This window comes from Cupressus sempervirens, chromosome 5 (genome assembly GCF_028749045.1).
Source record: "Cupressus sempervirens isolate cs-2001-9-10 chromosome 5, ASM2874904v1, whole genome shotgun sequence".
NCBI classification, from domain to species: Eukaryota; Viridiplantae; Streptophyta; class Pinopsida; order Cupressales; family Cupressaceae; genus Cupressus; species Cupressus sempervirens.
The window spans coordinates 50039440-50051057 of NC_143122.1; the positions used below are offsets into that span (position 1 = coordinate 50039440).

An 11618-nucleotide genomic window follows, 5' to 3' on the forward strand; every position below is an offset into this window, starting at 1 on the left:
ATATGAGAAACTAGGATTAATTAGTGGATAAGTGGTTTGACCTAAGTTAGAAGGATGGGTTAGGTTAGGAAAGTGAGGTTAGATGAGGGTTAAAGTTAGGAACCATGTGCTCAAATAGGATTAAATTTAATATTCAATTCCAAGTGGGATTAGGAAAGGATTAATTAAGTAAATGAAGTACTTAATTAAAGTGAATGGGTTAGCATGCAAGGGGAATAGGTTAGGATTTAAATAAATCTTAGATTATTTAAATCAAGAAAGGATGAACATAATTAAATAAATGTTAAATTTATTTAATTAAAGGTAAGGGAATTAAATAAATAATAAATATTTATTTAATTGGTCAAGACACATGATTTGGAAAATTTTAGGTGTCTACAGGTTCCTCACTAAAGAGGGCCTTGGATTGCATTTGATCCCTTCTCAATAGCCTGCAAATACCCAACATCTCCATTTTTACATCTACAGTCATGTAATAAACTCAACCAAAAGTGCTATAGAGATCATGAATAATCAGTTCAAAAGATAGTGATTGATTTCTTACTTCTATGAGTATTTTCAATTGGTTTTTAAAGGGATCATCCTTGAGACTTCTATGGAATGCTTGAGGGAATTGAATAAAACCACATTCTTTCTTTGATTTACAATCAAGGAAAAACACATAGCATGTTGTATAGCTCTACAATCACTGACATGCATATCAATGTCAAAATTTAGTGTGAAAGGAGCATTTATCATCAACGCTAAGACTCTTTCTTGAAAACTAAACACCACATCATATCAATAAAAATCATGTTAAGTGATAGTACATACTCAGTACCATTCAAACCTATCATAGTTGACATCATAATATTGTGTATGCCATGTTATGAACATCATAGTTGACATTACAATATTGTATATTCTATATTTACAATAACAATAGATATAGTCTCAATTGCCTTATTAAATTTCAACTTGGTTTTTTGAGCAACTATTCTAAAACTTTTTCAAACACAATCTATACCAGAAACATTGTAAACAAATTCTAGCAAGATAAAATAATGAAAATCTACTAACCATGACATTCATGGTGCCAACCTTATAATGAAGGCTGATCTTGGGGAGTTTCTCTCTAGAAAAAAATATGAGGTGGGGAAGAGCATCAACTTCATTTTCATGAACCATTTTATTTTCATGAATAACCTATAGATCTAGGGTAAACAAATAATAGTGTGAGATGTTCATCAACTAGAGAAACTCTTACTATCTTGAATAAAGATTATACTACAAAAACATAACAAACAAGCATTTTAAATTCTCTCTCCCTATTACCTGTACTATACTTGTGTGGTTTCTAACATCTGAGCTTTTATATACAAACCCATCAACACTATGATGAGAAGTGAAATCAGGTGGAACTTGTTTTTCTTCCAATGCTCTGCTTATCCTTTTCTTGAAACCTTCATACTCATCAGGTACAAAACATCATTGAACAATGTTAAGGATGCATGATGATTCAATAACATAGGAACTATTGATTTCTATATTTTAATCAAATCACCATCAGCTTCATATTTTTCCATTCTCAGAAAAAATCAATATCATATCACTCATTTTCTTTAGAGAAATACATGAAGGGTGCCCTGTTCTTTATTTTGAACTTTTTGTAGAATGGTACCCATTTTTTGGCAAAGCTCAAAGTCTCTACAAGAGAGTAGAAAGTGAAGAGAGATGCACCATCATCTGAGATAAAACAAGCACATTTTCCTACTAGATAATCAAGTGGAAGAACAGAAAGAACTGTATTGGTAGTTATCAATGTAGACTCCTTAGATGGCTCTATTATACTAATGATAACATCCACAACAAGAAGCTTGGAAACAGATTCTCCACTATATCTACAAGTCAAAAACATAACACCCAAGTTTTTGTATTGTGTCAAATAGGACTAAATATATAATATCTTCACTTTATGATTATAAAAACTACGTAAATGTGTGAAGTTCACTAAAAGTGAAAACTAGAAAGAATAGAACAACAATAAAGATAAAAGAAACAAACAAACAATTTTACTGTGGTTCACCACAAATTGTGGCTATGTCCACACTGTAAGGAAGATCTCTATTAATGTAAATGTCTAAACTTTACATCATAGTTGTAGCTTCAGCTCTTCAAATACAATAAATAATAATGAACCTCCAATACATATTTATAGAGTCTCAAAGGAAATGAAGAGATGAACAATTGGAGAGAAACAATAATAAAATGTGCATAATAAAGAATGACTATTGGGCTTCACATATACACCCAAAAAAATCCCACTTGAAGTCCAACTACTATAATGTATGAGTCTCCCCTGAATTCCCCTACTATTATTTCTTTACAATGCTGAGAGAAGCTCAATAGAATTTGAACTTCTCTTGTGGGACAACTTTTGTAAGTGCATCAGCTGGATTCTCCTTGGTGTTAATCTTCATGACCTAAAGTTTTCCCTCGTCAAGTTTACTTTGAATGAAATGATATCGTACCTCAATATGCTTAGTCCTGCTATGAAACACTACATTTTTAGCTAAGTCAATGACACTTTTACTTTCACAATACAAGGCTAGTCCTTGTTGAGGAGAATCAAAATCACCAAATAGACATTGCAACCAAATCAACTCTTTTTCTCCTTCAGTGAGAGAAATGTATTCAGCCTCGGTAGTAGAAAGTGAGACCACTTGTTGCAACTTTGATGCCAACTGATTGTTGCTCTGGCAAAGATAAATACATAACTAGTAGTAGATCTTCTATTGTTTAAATTTCTAGCCATATCTAAATTAGTTAACCTCTGAGTGAAGTGTCTTTGCCACCAAAACATAATACAAAATTAGGATTGCCCTTAAGATATCTTAAGATCCACTTAACTACATCCCAATGTTGTTTATCTGGATTACTGATAAATCTATTGACAACCCCCACTGCTTGGGTGATATCTAGACAAGTGCAAACCATTGCATACATAAGACTACCTACCACTAAAGAATATGGGATGTTCTTGATGTAGTCTTGTTCTTCTTGTGTCTTGGTACACGTGGCTAAAGATAATATGAAATGATTAGCGAGAGGAGTGCTAACCGATTTGGCATCTGCCATGCCAAATCTTTCTAGTACCTTGAGAACATAGTGTTCTTGAGAAAGCTTTATTTCCCTCTTGTGTCTATCACAGATAATATCCATGCCAAGTATCCCTTTTTCTGCCTCTAAGTCTTTCATGAAAAACCTTTCTAAAATCTTTTCTTTCAATTCTGAAATTAGTGACATAGATGAGCCAGTGATAAGCATGTCATCAACATAGAGCAATAAAAGAATAAAGGAACCATCAGGTAATTTCTTGTAGTTGAAACATGGATTAGATTCACACCGAATGAAGTTATTTTCAATCATGAATTGATTGAACTTGAGGTACTAATGCCTTGGAGCTTGCTTGAGACCATACAAGCTCTTCCTCAATCTGCAATATAAGTTTTCTTTACCACATTTAATAAATCCATCGGGCTACATCATGTAGATTTCTTCCTTCAGATCACCATGGAGAAAAGTCATTTTGACATCTAGTTGTTCAAGTTCAAGATCATGAGCATCAACTAAACCAAGAATAGTCGAGATTGTAGTCATCTTGACCATGGGTGAGAAGATTTCATTGAAATCTATGCCCTTTTGCTGATCGAAACCTTTAACAACCAGCTTGGCTTTACACCACTTCTAATTTTTGCCTTCATCTTTCAACCGATAAATCCATCGATTTTTGAGTGCTTTTTTATTTGGTGGCAAAGGAACCAAATCCAAAGTTTTTTTTTTGTAATAGAGAATCCATCTCTTCCTACATTGTTGCCTTCCATTTGTGTGAATCTAATGCTTTGTAGGCTTCTTTGAAGCTTGTTGCTTCAACTTGGTCTAAAAGAAAAAGTTCTTGCTCTGCTTCTTCGAAGTACAAGAATTCATAATCAGAGAATTGAGCAGGAAGCCTTCTCTATCTTGTTGATTTTCTCAACCCCTGAATATTATCACTATTTTGTATACTATCATAAGTATGTCCCTTGTCAATTTCATGAAATTTTTTTCTTATCGACTCATAATCACTACCTTTAGAAGATGTAAAATGATTCTTTTGTGAATTAGTGTGATTTATACTAATATTTTGAATTTTCTCCACATTAGGATTGGAATGAATATTACTTTCAATCCTATTGTCCTTATGAGAGTTTTATGAATTCAACCCCTTATTTCTATTACCCAAATTCATCTAAATGTTTGGAGCCACATCACTTTCTTGTCAATGACCATATTCATTTGGAATGACATTGTCTCTATCAAAAGAAGTCTACATGTGATTTGGAATATGTGCATCAGTATTGGGCTCTGTGTGGATATGATGCTGATACGTGCGACGAAGTTTAGCATGAGAGGGGACCCAAGGTGAAATCTTATGTGCATTTTTGTGACATCATAGTTCTTCCTTGTGCATTGGACTATGTGACATGCGATAAAAAAGGTGTCAGGAATGAACGGTTGATGTGTCTTGAGTGTCGATTGGAGTGGTTGAATAAGACATGCTAACCTACTAAGACTAGTGATAGGTGGAACCATGCATGTGGTCTTTTATAATGTCCTGACGCCAAGTGTTGAGCCACTCATTATCTCCAAATATTTTAACTCCATGTTTAGTCACATGATAGTTTGTGCACACTTTAGGCTATTCAACACCAATATTAAAGGTCTATTCATATAGGGAATGTGATATGGAACTATCACAAAGTCTTTCAACATGAGCTATGGGTTTAGCAAAGATATTATCCATATCTACATCCAAGGTGTGTTGCTAACCATAAGAGTGAGCAGGGGAGCTATGAGTGGGTAAAACTTCATTTGAATGTGGAGTAAAGAGTTGGTGATGTGGGCTAGAACTATGAAGTTCCATATTACTGCCATGAAAGACAGGTGCTATCCCAAAATCTCCACCTTTAAGCAGAGGATTGTTTACTTTACTTTGATTTGAAGTGTATTGATTACCCTGTTCCACATTAAGATTGTGATTGCCTAATTCTTCAGTACTCTATTCACTAGTAGTATTGGAATGACTCCACATGCTAGTGGATGAAGTGGAAAGAGGGGTAGGAACTAGAGCTGAATTTGGGGATAAATTTCTAGAAGAAACATTGTTTTGATCTCTGTCAGCATTAGAGTTATTATCAAAAATAGAGAAAGGGGCATATTCACATACCATATTTTCTTCCTTGTGTAATGCTAGAAATACCTTCTCATTGAAGACAACATCTCTACTTCTAATGATTTTCTTAACAACTAGACCCCATATTCTGAAACTGAATTGGTCTTCATGATAGCCCACAAAAATGCCTTTTTGTGATTTTGGATCTAGCTTCTTTCTTTTCTCCTTTGGTACATGTACATAAGCTTCACATCCAAACACCTAGATGTGAGAATATGAGATTTTCTTTCCCAACCACTCTTCCTCTACTATGCCAAATTCCAACTGAAAAGAGGTACTTCGGTTGATTAAGTAAACCACTGTATTACATGCCTCTATCCAAAACTCCTTGCCTAAACTAGCATTAGAAAGCATACAACAAGATTTTTCAAGGATTGTTCTATTCATCCTCTCTACTACTCCATTTTCTTGCAGGGTGAATGGAACAATTTTAATTCTATGGATGCCATTGTCCGCACAAAATAAATCAAACTCCAATGAGAAAAACTCTTCCCCTTATCTATTTGCAAGCACTTTATTTTGTGGCCAATCTGATTTTCAACTAAAGCCTTAAAGCTTTTAAACTTTATGAAAACATTAGATTTATTATGCAATATGTAAATCCATACCTTTCTTGTGCAATCATTAAGAAAGGTGACAAAGAAGTTTGCTCCTCCAATAGAGCTTTCCTTGGTGGGTCCGAACACATCAAAATAAACAAGTCCCAAAGAAGTACCTTTCTTTTCATGTCTAGTCCTCAAGAAGCTAACCCGCTTCTATTTTCTATAGAGACAATGTTCAAAAAATTGTATGTCAACTGATTTCAACCCCATCAATTGCTCCTTTTTATGCATAATAGCAAGGCCCTTTTTATTCATGTGACTGAGCCTTTGATGCCACAATTCAGAATTGTTATCTTCAACTATCATGGCAGCCCCCACTTCACCAATATTTTCTACAATATACAAACTCCTAATCTTGTCTCCTTTTGCAACTAACATGGATCCTTTTGTGACTTTCCATGAATCAGTTAGAGAAGTGATAAAACCTTGTGCATATAGCTGACTTACGGAAATCAAATTTCTCTTTAGTTTTGGAACATGAAACATATCTTTTAATAGCCATTTAACACCTCCTTTCAAAATAATAAAATATCTCCTTTTCCTACTATTTGACATGCTTTATTATCACCCAAGTATAATTCACCAAACTTACTTGCTTGATAATTTGAGAAGTATTCCATACATGAAGTGGTGCGAAATGATGCACTAGAATCCAATACCCATGAGGCTGAAGTAGTCTCCATTGTAGATAAAATCAGCACACTATCATCTTTGTTATATATGGTGTTGGCTTGACTTTCTTGCACTTGTTCTTGTGCTCTCTTGTAACCTCTACAATCCTTTTTTACATGACCACTTTTGCCACAAAACCAGCAGTCTCCCCCTTTCCTTTCCCTTGACCTTGAGTGCCTAGCAGATTTTGATCTTCTATGATGATTGTTCCTTCCTCTATTTTGGCTTCTTCCTCTATTTTCAGTGTTGACCATCGTCAAGGCTTCATCGGATGAGGAATCCTTGTTGTTTCTCCACATATCCTCATTAAGTAGAGTTCTCATAACTTCATCATAGACCAGCTTGCTCTTTGAGGAGTTAGAAGTACTAACTACTGTAATAATGGGATCCCAAATATCAGGTAATGAACACAACAAGATGATAGCTTTAGATTCATCATCTTGTGTCATGCCAACCGAGGTTGCTTGACATAGAAAAGTGTTCAAATCATTTATGTGATTTGACATCATAGTCCCATCCTTCATTTTTAGCTTGTAGAGCTTCTTCATAATAAATATTTTATTTGCAGCTAAGGTCATTTCATACATACTTTCAAGTTTATCCTAAAATTCCTTGGTCAAAGATTCATTGTGAAAATTGAATAAAACATTCTATGATAAAGAAAGAAATATTGTTTCCTTTTCTTTTTCATTAGTTTTATCCCACTCTTCATCCTTCATTGTAGCCGATTTCTTTTCTTTTCCATCAATTGCTACCACCAAGTCTTGCTTGACTAGTAACAAACACATCTGAACTTTTCACAAACTGAAATTTTGTCCCAAGAATTTTTGCACTCGCCAATCTTCCATGACTCTGGATTTTCAAACACCAAAATCATTTCCAGCGTCTACGCCACACTCTGATACCAATTGTGAAGTTCCCCAAAAGTGTAAACTGGAAAGAATAGAACAACAATAAAGATAAAAGACACAAACACATGATTTTATCATGGTTCACCACAAATTGTGGCTACAGTCCACACTGCAGGGAAGATCTCTATTAATGTAAATGTTTGAACTTTACATCACAGCTATAGCTTCAGCTCTTTGAATACAATACATAATAATGAACCTCCAATACATATTTATAGAGTCCCAAAGGAAATCAAGAGATGAACAATTAGAGGGAAACAATAATAAAATGTGCATACTAAAAGAATAACTGTTGGGCTTCACATATATACCCAACAAAAAGAACAATATTTTATCTTTGATCTCTTTCATTCTGATGATAGATTGCAGAGTATAATATGAAAAGTTGATGCTAAAAATATTATTACACAATAAACATTTATTTCTACCTTTCTGAAAGCCTCTCTGATATGTGTTATACCCAACAAACTTCCATAATCCACATGAAAGAAAAGCAAAGCTCACATGCAGAAGCTATCATTGAAAACCCAAAAGAACCATGGAAAGGATTCAGTAGGCAATAGGATAGGAAACATAGTAGAAGTAGCAAGTGAAGGGCTACATAAGCTATATTAAGATTCTATTTGTATATGATTTTCTCATTGAAAGGACCATAACTGCAAGCATTTGTCTCCATTGATCAGAAAACTTCAGAATGCATTTACAGAAGCTAACTAGATTGTACTCTAGCCAATTCATTCTGGCTCTATATAAAGAGAAAATTCTACATTGTTTTGACAATAGTAGAAAAAATACCATGTGTAATACACACTGGTATCAAATATTTTACTGAAGTATAATAGTACAATAGTTATTTAAATGCTACTTATGATTTTGTCTTTTTTCTCCTTATGGTTTTACTTGTAGATGACATAAACATATGCTACTGTTTTGCTTAAAGCCACTTTGCTTAGTTTCTACTCCATATGTGTTGACTATTGGACGAAAATTATATGTTTCTCTCACATGTGAAATAGATAAATAGTTTTGTACTATTTTATTATCTACTACATATAAAAGATATTATGAATCAACACAAACAAGGTTTACTTGTGTATAATAGTAAGAAGTTTATAAAATGTTATTTTTAGAATTAATATTAATATTAATTATTAATATTAATTATTAATATTAATTATTCAACTGTATTCTTATATTTTTTTTATAGTATTACTCACAAAAAATACAATGATGTAATAGGGCATGACAACTTTTGTTCTTGTCCTTAATCTTTTTTAAAACATAATTCTATTTATAATATATAAATATCATAATAAATTTCTAATATAACAATGAAGGTTAATTTTTAATAGTTCTTTAATTTAGTTAGGATGTTAAGTTATTAAATTTGAATTAATGAATGGCTAAACTAATTAGATGTTAAGTATTATTATAACAATGAAGGTTCTTTTAGCCCTTTTTATTTTTGTATATTACAATGGAAATTCATGACTTGTCTTTTCCCTCTATTAGGTCCCTTGAAACTTAGTTAGACCTCCTACATTGGTTCCATGATTCTTAAGGTCGCCAGAGGCATGTAGGGTTGAATTAGTATGTTTTTTAAATATTCTCCATGTTGCTGGCTCATATGTTATTATGTGATGTGTTCTTAAGTGTTGAAATGTTTGACACACTTTGTTAAGTAAACATCACTCTAAAAATGTTTTGATTTGGAGTTTAGGACTATCAAAAGCTATGATTCCTTATTTATTCTTCTTGAATTTTCTTGTGGTATGAGTGTGGAGTAGGGTTAGGTTCCCTAGGTGAGTGGCTTGCCATAGATGCTAGGACCTAGAAGCGATCATTAGAGGATCCTATGTAGTAGAGACCAATGCCCTGATTAGGATGACTCTACATTTGATTTTGTAATCAAGTGGAAATATTAATTAAATGAATGGGTTATTAGGGGTTTGAGATTAACAGATTAATCAAAATAATTTGAGCCACACTTGTCCTATTGGAGTATTGGGACTATATGTCATTCTATAAAAGGCATAAGAGTGGCATGCTGTCATTAGTTCTGATGCAACACAAGGTAGGAGAGTCCCCAAGGAGATGTCCTAGCCCCCAACAAATAACCACATAGCAGAAACACAATAACAATGCAAGATTTGATACCAAATTACAATAATTTATTCATAAAATAATTGTTACATGCAATGTGTTGGGCTATAAGGCCTTCCTGGTTACGACCAAATACAAGCAATTACAATAATTTTTTTGCAAGATCCCTCAAGATTCAACCCAAACACATCCTAGCTAGCCCAAATCTATAACATAACAACAATCTAGAAGAAACCACCAAGGAAATCTAAACTTGTGCTTGCAAGCCCACCAAGCAATCTCCTTATTTTCTAGCTATAGCCCTAGCTTTGCTCCAACTTTATCCAAGATCCAAGTGTAAATTGCATCACATTAAACACTCCATCCACACACTCACAACTCCATCATATTCCTCCTGTAAACTACCTCACATTCGATGCTCTGTCCATAGAATTAGGAAAAACTCGCTCTTCAGCTACTCTCCACACTCACTCCTCTTTCAAATGAATGAATAAAATACTTCAAAAGACCCCATACTTATACCCAACTATGCCACAAGTTATCCTAGCAATTAAAAATTAAATAAAACTACCATTAAATACTTGAAGAGCCACAAGTCGGCCTCCAACAATAATTAAATGTCCAAAAATTGATACCTGAGAAAAAATCATGATATCTCCTAGCCCCGATTGAATTAGAACTTTTCCTTTAAAAATAAGGTAGTAATTTAGGTCCTATACAACCCATAAAATTTTTAAATTCTGATTCATTAAGGATATATGTGCATCCATCCCGAAAGTCATGCATAGAAACCTATCGTGTAAACTACAAGAAATTGATACTCCAGGAGAATTTTGATATCTCCCAACTTATAATGAATTAGACCTTGAACCTTTTATAAAATTAATTAATATAGGCCCTCTTTAATGGTTGAAATTTTCATCCTCTCATTTATTGCAAAAAATTAGTTACACAACTTGCAATAGGCACCTAGAAACCAAAAAACACAGCTCCAACAACAAGGTAAAAACGGTTCAAACTCCAACTCAATCCATCCAATCTCTATACAATCATGAGGAAAGGTTTTCCAATGTGTCTCCAACACATCCCTAACCATGAAAATCATAACTCCACCAAAATCCAAGCTCGATGCTCCTACATCAAGTTCAAGGGTTTATCCCAACATTAAGGAAATTGTAATAACACTCGCCTAGTGCATTCTAAGCCCTCTCTTATTTTGTTGTCTTTGGATGTCTGTGTAAATGTTTCACTTTTTTTTTTAATGAAGCCTAATCTTAGATTTTCTTAGAACCTATGTGGATCATATTCCCATCTCCTAGCATGAGAGAGTGGGTCATTTAAATTGTCCATGTGATTGGGTGGTAAATCATTTTGACGTACTATTCATGTTTCAAGTCAAGCTTGGGTGTGGAGGAATATATCTTTCTGTTATGACAATTTGGTGTAAGAATAATGTAAATTTGAAAACCCAAAAGGTATAATGTTCTATATGTAACTATAAGAAAAAGTGATATAATTTGGGATGATAATTTAAAGGAATGTAAATGGGGAATTTGTATTATGAACACACACACACACACAGTATTTTTCATTTTCTCTATTATGTTTTGATTAAGTAAAAATAGGTTTTGAAAGGACCCAAAACCTTGTACAATGGGACAAGAAAAATATAGCAATGAAAATTAAAGACAACTATGGAAAACCACCTGACAAACTAGAGGGACACATTAAAGATCCCAATAAGAGGGAAAAAAACCCAAGGCACAAATAGACCATCAATATTTACATTTTGGTCCTTTATTTTGATATTTTAAGGACATATCAAATGATGGATAGGAGAACTTTCCTTTTTTCCTTTTAACTATAGTCCACCTTGCCTGCCTTATTCTATCAATCCTTGTAAACCCCCAGAAATCCCCCAGATGAAGAGTTAGGAACCACAGAGTTAATAGGAGATAAGACATCAACTACACTTTGATACAAAACTATACAGTGGATACCAAGTACAACATCTGAGATATCAACAGAATCCTCAACCAAAGTGAGATCATTATGTGAAGGACTATTCAATCCCTCCTC

General features: G+C 33.6%; 1 pseudogene; it reads right to left on the reverse strand.

The window, feature by feature from the left end:
* Window positions 1–389: 389 nt before the first annotated feature.
* LOC149554493 (cellulose synthase A catalytic subunit 7 [UDP-forming]-like) lies at window positions 390–8112 on the reverse strand (annotated as a pseudogene).
* Between the last annotated feature and the right edge of the window lie 3506 nt (window positions 8113–11618).